At 36.8% G+C, this 16220-nt stretch overlaps 1 long non-coding RNA gene across 1 annotated transcript in view; it reads left to right on the forward strand.

Moving 5' to 3' along the window:
- The window catches only part of LOC144308113 (uncharacterized), a 47617-nt gene extending 35422 nt beyond the window's left edge, over positions 1–12195 (forward strand). The window contains exons 2-5 of the long non-coding RNA XR_013374748.1: positions 2538–2586; positions 4770–4911; positions 5299–5433; positions 11817–12195. This is a non-coding gene — a long non-coding RNA (uncharacterized LOC144308113). The remainder of the gene's footprint in view (positions 1–2537; positions 2587–4769; positions 4912–5298; positions 5434–11816) is intronic.
- Positions 12196–16220: the final 4025 nt, after the last annotated feature.

Here is a 16220-nt window from a genome sequence, read left to right on the forward strand (position 1 = left end):
GCTATATTTTATTTTAGTAATGTACGCATATTTATACCCATGAAACCTTCAGCTACAGGAAGGATAGAACCTTCATGCAACTCATTTTTGCAGCCTCACAACACCTAGCTCCATGCTATGCAACTAGTTGGCGCTCGGTGGAGGGGGGTTGGCAGATTGAACTAATGAATACCGACCTCAAGTATTGGCAATAAAATATAAATGTAAATGTGGTGAATGAATGAATATATTTTGGAAAATTGTCTCAGCAGAGACAAGGTGGAACAGTTCATATCTAAGGAGAGAACCATCGATACTTCTGGTCAAGGGATGACTTCCTTTTGGTTCTGTTGGCACATCTGCCTTGGTCCCAGTTCTTATATATTTGATTGGTAGGTGATGCTTTTAAGGATAAAAGATTCTCATAACCAATTTCAAAGTTGGTCACTTTAACATTTTATTACCATCTACCCTGAGAATCCAGTTCTTAAGAGGACAGAAAATTATTGGAGAGGGCAAACAAACAGCATTGACAGGGGTTCCCTTTCACCTGCTATGGTCAGAACAAATATAGCTTTAGGACAGCAGAGGAAGCCGTCAGATGATGTGAGTACCTTCAGCACCAAGAGCTTTTTCCTACCTTGTCAGGCTTTCCCACTTGCTCCAGGAATTAGACAGTTTATATGATTTTACAAAAATAGCTCTTTAGAACAGGTATCTAGAAGCTCATCCTTCTTGCCCTTGGGTTCTGTCTTTCTACTTGTAGTCAAGTTTGGCATGGCCTTGGTGGTCCAACATTTTACAAAGTAATCTACATAAAGATATGGGCATTGTTTTTTTTTAAGATTTTATTTATTTATTCATGACAGACACAGAGAGAGAGAGAGAGAGAGGCAGAGACACAGGCAGAGGGAGAAGCAGGTTCCACGCAGGAAGCCTGATGTGGGACTCGATCCCGGGTCTCCAGGATCACACCCCGGGCTGAAGGCAGCGCTAAACCGCTGGGCCACCAGGGCTGCCCATATATGGGCATTGTTTTTTAAAAAAATAAAAGTGTTTTTAAGAGGAAATATACAAGCTTATACAAAAAAAGGCTTTGTAACTATTTTACTGGCTAATCGTCAAACAGAAGTTTATTGTTACTTTTTTTAAATATATTTTACACACAGTCAGAGGGGAAAAAAGGCATTGTTTGAATCCCAGACTGGGAAAAAGAAGCCCTATCCCTCTGCCCTTGGTTTTTCATGTTACACCATGATAGACACACTATTATAATTTCACAGGAAAAATATTTATATGTCAGTGTGTTTGCTGGCCTACATGACCTAAACCTACTAAAAAAAAAAAAAAAAAAGAAAGGAAAATGCATGTTATAGCTGGAAGAGTTGTTTTCAGTCCTAGGTAAGCATTACAATCATTTTTAGGGCTATATAAAGCTTCCAAAGCAGGGGCCCCATTCCTTACCAATAAATCAGAAATTCCAGAGTTGAGGCTCTGGGGAATCTTTTCAGATCTGGAGTTTTGAGTCCTTCAGCTCTTATATTATTATTTCTTTGGTAATTCCTGATTCACCATTTTATGTTTTCTCTTTGAATATGTTTCCTACATTGTCTCTGGATTTCTGAAACATTAGATGATCTTTACATTGCTTGTTCACAGTTAAGAGTAAAACCAAGTACACACTGATGGAGACGTCACTTTGCAAAGGTGGAAGTACATGAGGATCAGGTGGTAAACTGGTCTCCTTACTGAGGAACCACTGGAATATCCGCCTTTCAAAGTTTTTTTTTTTTTTTTTTTTTTTTTTTTATTTATGAAGTCAGTTTCCCAGGAGAATGATCTACCAATATTATGCCACGTTGACATAACCTGCTCTGTGAGGAGGAAAGGCAGGGAAGGCTGGGAGTCTCAGTGTGCACACTTTCACCTAATCCTTTTGTTTTCAACTCGGTATCTCACCCCTGGCCTCCTTTGTGATAGGTTTCCCAAAGTCTGGAGCTTTCCAAGTTCAGCTTTCAGAAACAAAACCTTTGATCTCTTATTTGGGAGGAAAAGAAAGTGGGTCACTACTGTGGAGGGTGAGGGTGGAGATCTGGATGTCCATCAGCTCTACACACAGACTTTCAACACTTCCTTCTGGTTTCATTTCAACTCCCCACTCCTGTTTACTGCAGTGTCTGATACTTCAACATGAGCCATTCTGATTTTTGTGTGGAAAATCACCTTGCCTCTATTTATGTCTGCCCCCTGTTGGCATTTTTATGTTATAACTTCCTCCACTTTGTTAAATCAATCACCACTCTTGCATCCACTTCCAGGTTTCTTTGGAAAACACACCTCCTCCACTAGAATATAAGCTATAGGGTGGCAGGGATTTTTGCCTGTTCTGCTCACGGATTTGTCCCCAGTGCCAAGAACAGTGCCTGGCACATAGCAGGTATTCAATATGTATTTGTCGAATTAATGCTGAAATTGTTTCCTTTTTTGACAGTGGAACTTGCCTTATTTACTTTGTCCTTAATTTTTATGCCATTTTTGCCACTTTATTCTCATTTCAGCACTGTTTCTGAAGAGAAAGATGGTAAACATGAGAATTTAATCCATCATGTGAGTAAGTGTAACTTATTTTAAGATGTCTAAATTAGATTATCTGAGTATCCTCTGAAAGATGGTGAAAGGGCTTCATTTCCCAGACTCCTTATAAATTATAGGCTTTGCCCAGTCTAGCCCTCACTGCTTTCTCAGACATCCCAGCTCGTATTCTTAATGAATAATTCATTAATTTCTTCATCCACTTATCCACCTATCCCTTCATTCTTTACATGTACCCATTCATTCATTTATTTTAGATATACTTATTGAGGATCCACTCTGTTAAATACCAGGACACCAGGAATACGATGAGGCATAGGCCATGCCCTTGAGGTGCTCACACTTCCTGAAAAGAGGTCTGCATAGGGGTTGAGAGAGAATCGGACACCCTTTTTCAAGCTAGCACATGACTCTAATGAGAGAATTGAGGTTTTATCTAGCTCCCCTCCACAAGAGGACTCTCAGTGGCTAAATGGGAAGGAGCCCTGTGATATAAATGTATCTACCGCTAGGCACACACATCCAGACATGCAGATCAAGAGTAACCTGCTTCCACCATTATTCTAGACCAAGAAAATACTTTTCTTTGAGTTACTGTCCTTCCTTCTCTACATCGTGTTGAAGGAAAACAAGAACCACATCAAAAAAGCAATTTGGTACAAAATAATGCATTCAAATCCTTGCTGTTTCCTTTAGAGAAATTAAATAGTGAATATACTTTCTACTTGTACAGTCCCATAATCTGCCTAACACCCTGAAAATCCTATAAAGGTGCATTTTCCAGCAGATTGACAGAGTTGGCCAGAAAAAAACCAACAGACCCATTTAGAAGTATCTTCTTTTTTTAAAGATTTTATTTATGTATTTGAGAGAGAGAGAGAGAGTACAAGCAGGGGAGGCAGAGGGAGCAGACTCCCTGCTGAGCAGGGAGCCCAACATGGAGCTCAATCCCGGCACCCTGGGATCATGACCTGAGCCGAAGGCAGATGCCTAACTCACTGAGCCACCCAGGCACCCTAGAAGTATCCTTTTTGAAAGGGTTAGAGGACAATGTACATAAAGTTGAAAAGGCAACAAGAGCAATGTTTTTACATTGGTAGCCTTTTTCAAGCTACCTATCTGACTATCTGCAAGGCTGCTCTAAAGAGCAACCACAACAAACCACAAGCTTGCTAGACCCTGTGCTGAGTATAGTGCAGATGCAGGGGCAAGCAAACTTTTAAAATTATTTATTTATTTATTTATTTATTTATTTATTTATTTATTTATTTATTTATGAGAGACATACAGGGAGAGGCAGAGACATAGGCAGAGGGAGAAGCAGGCTCCCTCCGGGGATCCCGGGATCACAATTTGAGCCAAAACCAGATGTTCAACCAGAGCCACCTAGGTTTTTTTTTTTTTTTTTTTTTTTAAGAGGGGCAAGCAGACTTTTAATGCCAGGACAAATCATTAGGGTGGCGCCAGCCTGAATCTTGCATCATACAAATCAGAGGAACATCAAACAAAAGTCATTAACACAGAAAGCAAACACCCTTGAGTTTTCCTGTTATCAACTATTTGTTAATTTACTCATCAACAAGCCTTCATGGGTTTTCTTTAGTGAAGCAGAGTGAGAAAAGGGGAAAAGAAGGAATCCGGAGTCTGATGAGTGTATGCAAATCCTGTACCTCCACTTACTCTGTCTGACCCGGAGCTATTTATCTGAACTCTCTGAACCTTGGTTATTCCCTGTGTTGAAATGGAGATTAAAATAGCTTTGCTGCTTCACTGGGCTGTTATGAAGTTTAAATGAGATAATGTATGTAGGAGCAGGCTTGGAGTAAATGTATTTGTAATTGATATTATATATACACGGATGGTACACTCAATCTGCAATTACAGTTCCTGATGATAAAGTTATCTGCAAATAAATTAAAAAGACATAGGCCCCGTCTAAGCTTCAGGCTTAAACCTGAAAAGTGGAATTGCTGTCTTTACTGTGTGGGTGCTTTGTAGAATGTATTACTTTTGAGAAGACGATCATTTTAGTCTTATCGTACCATTTATCACACAAATGTTAGATGCCTGCTTAGCATTCACCTCGTCTCTGAACTCTGCTCACTGTTACTCGCAAGACTTCCTCATACTTCCTGTCACTGATGTCCTATTTCCTCCAGGCTTCTAAGCTTTGTCTCTTTATCACTGTTTTATTCCAGCCTTTTTTCTCCAAAGCCTGGCAGGCTTCATGAAGGAGATTGAGCTCAGCAGTCAATGAAGAGAGAAAGCTAAGGAAAGCAGCCATGATCAAGGACTGAGACCAAAGGAAAGAAGGTCAAAAAAGATGCTAGTTGCTCTGAGGTAAAGAAAAGTAGAAGAAAGACCTGAGAATCAGGAAAAGAAGATAAGCAGTCAGTAAAAGAATGTTGAAGGAACTGTACTCCATTTATGGAGTACTTGTTCGATGTAAGGGATTATGGGAGGCATCTATAGTTATTATCTAATTTAAGACTCACAATGAGCCTATGAGGGAAGTACTGGTATAATGTATCTGCAATATCCCCACTTGGAGAACAACTTTCCGTGACAGAACAGTAATCTTTAGATGTATGAAAAGGCAGGACATAGGCATAGGCAGTATAATTAAATGTGAAGAACTATGAGCTTTTAAGGAGAATGGAGTTTTATTCCCAACTTTGTCATTTTTGCTATTTTTTCACACAAGTCCCTCACCTCTCTGAATTTTAGGTTCCTCTTCTGGAGAATCTAGATAATAAGTCTGGCTTACTTCACACTGCTGCTGTGGATCACATGAGGTCACACACAGTCATAATTGTTAAAGCTATGAGTTTAAGAGCTATGGAGCTTGGCTTCTAAACCTGAGTAAGTAACTTTATAACTCTGGGCAGTTGTCCACCTCTCAGTCCTTCTGTCTCTTTTCTCTCTGAAGTAGGGACAAATTCCACATTTCTTCTGGTTATAATGGAGTATCTGATGCTCTAAAGTGTGTTTTCAATCCTTTCCCCTTCCATCTCGTAAGGGAATTAACTTTTAAAATAACCGTTTTGTGTTATCTCCAGTTACATCATTGACTTGTCACACCCACATTTAAATTTGACATTTCCATCTTAACGTTTGCCCCCTCCATTTCCCACCAGTCACTACCCTATATCTGTTATCTGCCTTCCCTACAAATCACTCTTCTATAATTAGCATTCTGTTCCTACCCATCTTTTGAAATCACCCTCATAAGCTCACTGACAATCTTTTCCTATTTCTCAGTCTTCTGACCCATGGCCACTTCTCACAGCACTCTGAGCAAACTCATCCACTCCAATGGACTTGATGAAATAAAATGCAATTACCATCAATGAAATCAATTCTCAGTTAGAGCCCATAGGGAAATTATTGGAATATCCAGAAGTGAATGGTTGGGAAGAATGTGTAGTTTTAAAAACACCTATTACAAATGGCAGTCATTGTTAATACAGACTATTGAATATAAACTCTAAAAGTATTGAATAGTAGGGAAAAGGAAAGGTTACCAGAAAAGATTTTATTCATAAATTATATCCAGAGATATCCCAGGGAAACTTCATAACACTGAAGATGATGAAAACAAAGAAAAAACACAATTACCTAAAATTTGACGTAGACTACTTAATAGCAAGTAAATTGACAATATACTATTTCACAGCAAGATTGAAACGAGGATATTATAGGATGAAAATTACCAAATTTTGAGAGAAAAAAACTGTAAACCTAAAATTCTATACCTAGGTAGATTATCATTCAAAAGAGGAGGCAAAATAAGGATTTGGGACCACGAAAGTCCTGAGAAACATTACAATGAACACATCTTTACTAAAGGAAATAATAAAAGATGTAATTCAGAAAGAGGGAAGGTTAACTGAGATAGAGGGAATGAGAAGCCAGAAGTAATTGTGAACAAAGCCATTCAAATATGCATTGGTAATTCAGAACAAGAATCAATTATTTGAAATAACAATATCTGTAATAATGATTATTTGGGGAATAAAGAAGTTTCAAAACTGAATTTAAAATGTAGAAAAGTTTAAAAACCTGAATAGGCTAAAATTCATAACAGCATAAGGGCAGAGAGCAGGCTGCTGCGAGATGGGTCACTTTGGCATGAAGATTATTTTTAGCTAAAAAGCAATCAAAACTCAGGAGATTCCATAAAGGCTCTTTACCTCCCCCTTCAGTTGCCTAAAGATAATTTATGTAGAGAACTTGCTCCAGGAAGAGAGCTAGCACTATAGGTAGGTATGTTATGACATAAACTAATATGGTAGACAATGAGGAACCTAATAAGACCTGTTTGATCCAAGTCCTCTGTGTCTCATTGTTTCCTAGTGGCCCAGCAAACATCTGTTTACCAAACATTTACTCTTTTTCATCTTCCTGTGAAGTGCATTCTTTCCCCTTAAAGTCCCATACCCCAACCCCTTCTCCTTGGTTCAGAATGACATATATACCTCATTTTGTTTAACTGTGTTTGGAATCTCCACGTCTGTGTGGGTTCTCCATATGTACTCTATTAAATTTGATTTTCTCCTGCTAATCTGTCTTGGATCAATTTCATTCTTAGTCCACCTAGAAGAACTTTGAAGGAGACAGGACAACAGGAATTGAATCAGTAGTTAGAAAACAACTATCTTCTTTTCCAAACAAAAGCATTTAGAACTTTAAAAGCTTACATTTCAAAATATTCAAGGACCAAATAATCTTTCTTTCCATCTTTTACAAACTAGTCTAGAAAATCTTAAATGATAGAATGCTTACCAAGTTTGTATTGAGACCTTGGTAAGATAAAAGTAATATAAGAAAATTAAAACTTTAGGTCAATTTCATTTGATTATAGTCAGAAAAATGCTGAATATATTAAAACCCAACTAAATTCAGTAAAATAGGGACACCTAGGTGGCTCAGCAGTTGAGCATCTGCCTTCAGCCCAGGGTATGATCCTGGAGTCCTAGGATCGAGTCTTGCATTGGGCTCCCTGCATGGAGCCTGCTTCTCTCTCTGTCTATGTCTCTGCCTCTCTCTGTGTCTCTCATGAATAAATAAATAAATAAATAAATAAAATTTCAAAAGTAAGTAAATAAATAAATAAATTCAATAAAATAGGGATGCCTGGGTGGTTCAGTGGTTGAGAGCATTTACCTTTGGCTCAGGGCATGATCCCAAAGTCCCGGGATGGAGTCCCACAGAGTTCCCTGCATGGAGCCTACTTCTCCCTCTGCCTATGTTTCTGCTTCTCTCTCTTTCTGTGTCTTTCATGAATAAATAAAATATTAAAAAATAAATACAGTAAGATATATGTGCATACAGAAATAATGTGTATATGTAAAATTTATATGTGAGTTTGTATGTGTGTCCATGTGTATACTTATATTATACCACTAGAAGGCTTTACTCAGGAATGTAGCCATGGTTTAAATTGAGTCAACTATTTAATGTAACTCATCATGTTAATATGTTAAAGGAAGGTAATCACAAAATCATCTCAGTAAGTAGTGATAAAGCATTTTGTAAATTTCAGCTATTCTTGATTTTTAAAAATGCTGAGAAAACTAGGAATAGAAGGCAATCTTTTTATTTTTTATTTTTGTTTTTTTTTAAGATTATTTCTTTATTTATTCATAGAGACACACAGAGAGAGAGGCAGAGACACAGGCAGAGGGAGAAGCAGGCACCATGCAGAGAGCCTGATGTGGGACTCGATCCAGGGTCTCCAGGATCATGCCCTAGGATGCAGGCAGCGCTAAACCACTGTGCCACTGGGGCTGCCCGAAGGCAATCTTTTTAATATGATGAAGTGTAACTTTGAAAAACCTTCAGCAAACATCATACTTAATGATGAAATATTTAAAGTCAAGAATAAGGAAAGGGCATGTGCTGTCATTTTTATATTCAACGCTGCACAGTAGGTCATAGCCAGAATTGTAAGGTGAAAAAAATATGTAAGAACTTGTAAAGTAAGAAAAAAGAGAGACAGACAGACAGACAGAAGTTCAGTATTCCCAAGTAATATGCTTGTTTATATTAAAGGCCAAAAAAACCTATGCTATAAAACCATTAGAACAAATAAGGAAATTCTACTGAAAAAATGAGAGACAAGAAAATATAAATCACATTGTTACACAACCCTAATGATTAGACAATGTATTTTTATGAAGACTGCTATTTGCATATGGTTTAAAACTAACTATAAGATACCGAGGAAAATATTAATAGAAAGTATGCAAGTTCTTTGTGGAGAAAACTATAAAATGTTATATGAAATAATAAAATAAATCTAGATGAAATATATGGCATGCATTTGTCTGGAAATAATATGAATAATAAATATACCGGTTTTCCATGAATGTACAAATTCAGTGCAATCCTAAACAAAATTACAATAAGAAATTTTTCATGGAACTTGAGAAGTTGATCCTAAAAATTAAATGGACTTGTAAAGTGCTCAGAATAAGTAAAACAATTAAAGTATTGTAAGGGGCTTCCTGTATTGGAGAGCAAGAATTATGATAAAACTAAAGCTATAGCACCTAAGACAGGATGGTACATGGAATTACAGACAAATGGACAAAAGGATTCTATTATGGAGATTAGAAACAAACTTATACTGTATGGACCCTTGATATGTAATAGATGTAGTATTATAAATCTGAGGGGAAATGATGGAGAATTTTAATAAATGGTGCTAGTACCACTGGTTGTTTACATGGAAAAAAATAATTCCCTACCTCAAATCATACACAAATGTCAAGTCTAAACAGATTGAAAACTTACATGTAAAAATCAAATTATGTAATTTAATGAAGTAAACAAACAAGATGAGATGGGCATTATGGGCTCAGGTTAGGGAAGGACCTCTTTAAAGAGGCATACAAAAGTTCAAACCATGCTACGATGAGGGTGGACCCTGAAAATACCATGCATACTGAAGGAAACCAGTCACAAAATATGACAGATATGATTCCATTCATATGCAATGCGTGAACAGGGAAATCTATAGAGATAGAGAGTTGATTGCTTCTGGCTGGAGGGATGAGCATTTGGAGGATCTGTTTGGAGGTCTTTTTTAAGGTACTAAAAATGTTCCAAAAGGGACTGCCGTGATGGTTGCACACAAGTATGAATATACTGAAAACCACTGAATTTTACATGTTAAATGGGTGAATCATATGGAGTGTGAATTTTATCTAAAAGCAGTAAAAATATAAGGTCAAATGATAAATGAATAGGTTGAGACACAGTCCTTGACAGAAACTGTAATTTAAAAAGTTGTGTAGAAAAAAACAAAATATAAACAAAGTGAAAGGACAAGCAACAGACTCAGAGAAGGTATTTACAGTGCATATAAATAACAATAGTACTCCCAAATTTCAATGAAAACACGAGGAAAAAAGGCAAAGTATATGTAAATTTCATTTCTGTACGAAAAATAGGCATACGAAGTGGTGTTTTATTACACCGGACATCAGGAAAGTGCAATTAACACCGTAAGACTGACAAAAATGAGAGTGTCTGACAATACCTAGTGTTGGCAGGATGTAGAAGCAGGAGTTCTCATGTAGTGCTGGTAGGAGTATAAACGTCTATAATCAGAGAGGAGAAATTTTTGACAAGATCTAATATTGAAGATGCATGCACTCAATAACCTAATAATCCCATTCCTGTAAAATTGTCCTAGTATTGTAGGAAATGTGCAATAATCTGGCATTGTTATTAACAATGTAAAATTGGAAACAACTCATTAATAGAAGAATGGGTAAATGCATCATGGTTCATTCAGGCAGCAGAATAATAAACAGCCTTTAAGCTGAAAGAACTCTAGGTGCACGTATCACATGAATTAATCTCAAGAACATAACATTAGATGAAAAACAGGCAAGTTGTGAGAAGGCTTAAAAAGCTTAACAGCCTAGATGTAGAGATTTAAAACATATAAAACATACCACGTGTTGTTTATGGATGTATTAGGACCGTCTGGGCTGTACTGTGATAAAAACAACCAAGGTGACAAAATAATCTCAGAAGTCTCAAGCACCAAAGATTTATTTCTCACTTGTGTCACATATCAATTGGCAGTTGCTAAAGGGTTCTCCTTCACATCATCCTTATTCTGGGGCTCAGGCAGATAAAACACCCACTATCTGGAAAACTGTTCGCTGTCATGAAAGATAGAGTATTTGAGGGTCTCAGATGAACAATTAAATGATCTGGCCTCAAAATAACATGTGAACTCAAATCATTGCTTATTGGCTAGAAGTAATCCCCTACTTCTAGGGGATTGGTGGGTTGGTCCCCTTCAACCACAAAGGGGGTGGGAAGTGTCATCCTCTTATTTGCTCAGGGTACTAGGAGCTGAAAACATTCAGTGAATAGAATCAACTACAAAGTTTGGCATGTGTTGACAAAGAATTCAGGATCCTACTAGGCAACATGGAACAAGAAGTGAATAAAGGATGGATACAAACAGAGATTCATTCTATCTTTAATGTTTTACTTTTTTTACAGATTTTGTTTATTTATTCATGAGAGACAGAGAGAGAGAGAGAGAGAGAGAGAGAGAGAGAGAGGCAGAGACACAGGCAGAGGGAGAAGCAGGCTCCATGCAGGGAACCCAACGTGGGACTCGATCCTGGGTCTCCAGGATCACGCCCTGGGCTGAAGGCGGTGGTAAACCCCTGAGCCACCCAGGTTGCCCTAATGTTTTACTTTTTGAAAAAGTAAAGGGAAGCCTGAATGAAATGTAGCAAAATATTGAGGTTTTTCAAAAGTGAATGGTACACTTCAACAGATGAATGGATAAAGAAGATATGGTCTATATATATTTATACATACAATGGAATATTCCTCAGCCATTAGAAACGACTAATACCCACCATTTGCTTCGATGTGGATGGACCTGGAGGGTACTATGCTGAGTGAAGTAAGTCAATAGGAGAAGGACAATCATCATATGGTTTCACTCATACGTGGAATATAAGAAATAGTGAAAGGGATTATAAGGGAAAGGAGAGGAACTGAGTGGGAAAAATTAGAGAGGAAGACAAAGCATAAAAGACTCCTAACTCTGGGAAACAAACAAAGGGTTGTGGAAGGGGAGGTGGTGGAGGGATGGGGCAACTGAGTGATGAGCACTGGGTGTTACACTATATGTTGGCAAATTAAATTTAAATTAATTTTTTTTTACGACCCTGCAATTGCACTGCTGGGGATTTACCCCAAAGATACAGATGCAATGAAACACCAGGATACCTGCACCCCGATGTTTCTAGCAGCAATGTCCACAATAGCCACACTGTGGAAGGAGCCTCGGTGTCCATCGAAAGATGAATGGATAAAGAAGCTGTGGTCTATGTATACAATGGAATATTCCTCAGCCATTAGAAAAGACAAATACCCACCATTTGCTTCAACGTGGATGGAACTGGAGGGTGTTATGCTGAGTGAAATAAGTCAGTCGGAGAAGGACAAATATTATATGGTCTCATTCATTTGGGGAATATAAAAAATAGTGAAAGGGAATAAAGGGGAAAGGAGAGAAAATGAGTGGGAAATATCAGAAAGGGAACATGAAAGAAAGACTCCTAACTCTGGGAAACGAACTAGAGGGGGTGGAAGGGGAGGAGGGCGGGGGGTGGGGGTGACTGGGTGGCGGGCACTGAGGGGGGGCACTTGACGGGATGAGCACTGGGTGTTATTCTATATGTTGGCAAATTGAACACCAATAAAAAATAAATTTACAAAAAAATAAAAAAATAAAAAATAATAAAAAAATAAAGTGAATGGTACCTAAGTACATAGGTACGTGTTTATCATTTTACATAATTATTTATGTAATGGAACTACTAAATAAGACTGAACATATGAGAAGAAAATAAAAAAAAATTAACAGCTGGTTATCATACTTAAGAAGAAAGAGAATATATTAGGGAAAAAAAGACAAACAAACCTCTAGCATAGAGATCATTAAAATAATTATAAGAGGATACATTGTACAGTTCTATTGTTTTATGAAACCTGGCTGGAATGGGTGTTTCCTAGAAAAATAAATTCTCCGAATGACTCTAATAGACAAAAAGCAGAAATGGACTAATAATCATTAATCCATTTATGATATAAATTGATAAAGATATCAAAGAACTACATTTCCTCCTTCCTCAAATTGTCAGAAGTAGATGGTTTCACAGACAAAATCTTTCATATTTTTAAGAAGTTGATAATACAATTTTCATTTATTTAATGTCTTTGGAAGGCATATGCGAAGTGTTCTACATTTATTATTTTATGATGTCTTCTGAAGAGACCTATTTGATTAATTTTATTATACCCATTTTATAAATTTCAAAACAAAAGAAAAGTAGCAGGGCCAGATTTTAAATCCATTTCTTGGGCTACAGAGATCATTCCTTTAGAATTCATATCCTCTGATAAAAGAAAACCACACGCCCAAAATGGCTTCACTTAGGCTAAGTCCCAGAACTGGGGCTTACTACATAATCTAATTGCAGTTTCAACTTTCCTCAGGGATGTAGTCTACATAGTCAGGAATTTTCTGATGGGCGCCTTGTTCTGCCACCTTAGCCCCCTCCATCACCTAAAGGAAGATGAAGTAATCTTCGCAATACAGCCCTCTACTCTTGTCCCTAAGGGAAAGCAACCCTGCCTAGAACAATCCTTTTCTTTCGCTAATAACTTTCCTGCCCTGCCCTCACCCCTTCTTCTATTTAAAAACCTTCCATTTTTTACTTGTTAGATGGGATGCTGCCCAATTCAAGAATCATTTGATAAAACCAATTAGAGATTCAAATTTTCTCAGTTGAACTTCGATTTTTAACACCCTATAACGTCCATGCATTTTAAACTATTTTTGAACAGTGAATGACAGGGAAGCTTCTCCAATTATTTTTTTAAGGCAGCATAATAGTCTTACCCAACCCAAACCTGATGAAGATAGCAAATGAGAAGAAAATACTGAAAAGTATGTATTTTCAAGTATTGATGCAAAAATCGCAAAAGAAACATTTGCTAATATAATCCAACAGCAGAGCAACAGAATAATATATAATGATGAAGTGGGAGGCATTCTAGGAATGCAGAGTTCAATAACAGGAATCCCATAAGAATTGCCTAAATATAGTTTACCATGTTAATAAGTCAAAAGAGGAAAAAATATGGACATCCTGGTAGATGCCAATAAAGGAATTTATAAAATTAAACCATTAAAATACAAATACTTCCTGAAAAACTATAATATATGACTCAAATTAAAAGCCTTATATTTTATTGTAAAAAGAATAAATGAAAAGACTGAATTTAATTCCAGGAACAAAATTAAGATGCTGCTTTCACCACTATTATTTAAAGTTGTTTTAAAAGCGCTAGATAATGTATTTAGATAAGATAAAAAAAAACTCAGATATTACATATTTGATATGAAGATAAATGCAAAATTAATATCCAATGATTAATATCTTCCATTTATACAAACAAAACAAATTAAAGTGTAATGGAAAAAGCCCATTTACATAAGCAGTCAAAAATAAAATGAAAATTAAATACCAAGGAATAAATTTCACAAGCAATGCATACATACTAAACGAAGAAAACTACCATATAAAACTTTACTGAGGGAAATTAAAAGAAAAAGACCTGAATAAAAGTAGAGCAATGTAGAAAAGGCAGTATTTTAGAAATGTCAATTCTCCATGTGTCATAAAACGCTGATTAAAATGAGATATTTTTCACCCTTTGGATTCATAACAAAAAAAAATATATTAGCAAAGAGGGATGAATATGAAGAAACCTGTTGTTAGGGAAGGTGTGGGAGTGGGCACATTCATGAATAATATTGAAAACTCAAATTGTTCCAGCTTTTTGGAAAGGCAATTAGCATTGTGCTTTCTTAACAAATTAGATGTGTGACTCAAATTAAAAGCCCCGTGTTTAATCATAAAAAATTTTCAACATCAAAATTAATGCCAGGAACAGGAGAAGAATGCTTATTATTATAAAATTATCTTGAAAGTATGAGGTACTTATGTTATGGAAAAGTACGGATAGAACAATGCAGTAAACTAGAGAGTGTAGACATATATATAATCATATACTGTAATTGGGAATATAATACAAGTAGCATTCTAAATCTTCGAGGGGGGAAATGTGTTGTGCCCAAGATTGCGAATCCAAGAAACCACCAAGGAGCCGACACCGATGCAAGCGCATGAGGGTTTATTAGCAAGCTCGAGCTTGGGTCCAAGTATACCCGACACAGCGGAGCAGGGACTTGGACCCCAAGGTAGGTTACAGCTGGGTTTTTTATAGGCTGGTCTAGGGGATTTTCAGAAGGGGTGGAGGAATTTCTCAAGTTCTGTCTACATTCTGATGTGGGGCTTAAGGGCATTGAGCTCTGCTCTCATTCTAATATGGGACTTTCTACCAGGGCGTGGGCTCTGTTGTCTCTCTGATATGGGATTCCCTGCCGAGGACATTGAGGACATTCTGCAGTTTTTCCCATAAAGTTCAGCTCTTATTCACAGGGGCCTGAGATGGCTGTACTTGTGCTAATGCTAAACTTTAGGTGGGATGGCCTTAATTTTTCTCGGCCTCCACAAATGGACTAATCAATAAATTATTTGGGGGAAACAGATTATCTACTGAAAATAGCAATAGTAATAAGACTAATTCAAGATAATATCAATCATATACTTACTATGTACCAAGTTTTGTTCCGAATTCTTTGGATGGATTCCTTCATTTTCATCACAAGCTGATGAGTCAGTGAGTATGATCACTCCCTTTTTTACAGATGAAGAAACAGATTCCAAGAGGTTAAGTGATTTCTCGCAAGGTCACTCAGCTACCAGGTGGTAGAGGCCAGACACAAGTCTTTCTTATCTTAGAGTCTAAGCACTAGCTGATTACTAGCTTGATTACTACCTCACTCCAAAGCCCTCAAATAAATTCCAGGTAGATAAACATCTAAATGTTAAAAATCAAACCACAGTAGAAAAATATATTTATAAATGCTTTTTGTGTTCCTGATGCCGGAAATGGCTTTCTAAGCCACACTGGTATATGTAAAAGCCACAAAATTTTGATAAATACGATCATATAAAAATGTAAAGCTTCTTTTTAGCTAAAAATACTATGATGAAAGTTAAAAGACAATCTGGGAGGAAGCATTTGTAATACATTTGACAGACTAATTTCCTTAATATTCACAGAGCTTGTATAAATCAAAACTAAAAAGATGAGCGACATTATTTAAAAATGGGCAAGGAACATGAAAAGCCAGTAGAAAAATAAGAACAAAAAAGGTTTATTAAAAATAACAAGCTCACCTTCACTAGTTATCAAAAATGTAAATGAAAATATTTTCCTCCTTCAGATTGGTAATGAGAAAAAAATATTAACAAAGATGAAAGAACATGAGGAAATCCCCTGTTTGGAAAGGTGTAGGATATGGGTGTATTAGGGCACTGATGGTGTGAGAGCAATTTATTCCAGTCTTTTTTGGAAGTACAATTAATTGTGTGCCTAACATTTATTTTAGTTAAATATTCTTTGGCTCAGTATATCTTCTATTAATATTTCCTAAGATGATGGTCAAAAAGTGCATAAAGGGGAAG

This window comes from Canis aureus, chromosome X (assembly GCF_053574225.1).
Source record: "Canis aureus isolate CA01 chromosome X, VMU_Caureus_v.1.0, whole genome shotgun sequence".
NCBI lineage: Eukaryota > Metazoa > Chordata > Mammalia > Carnivora > Canidae > Canis > Canis aureus.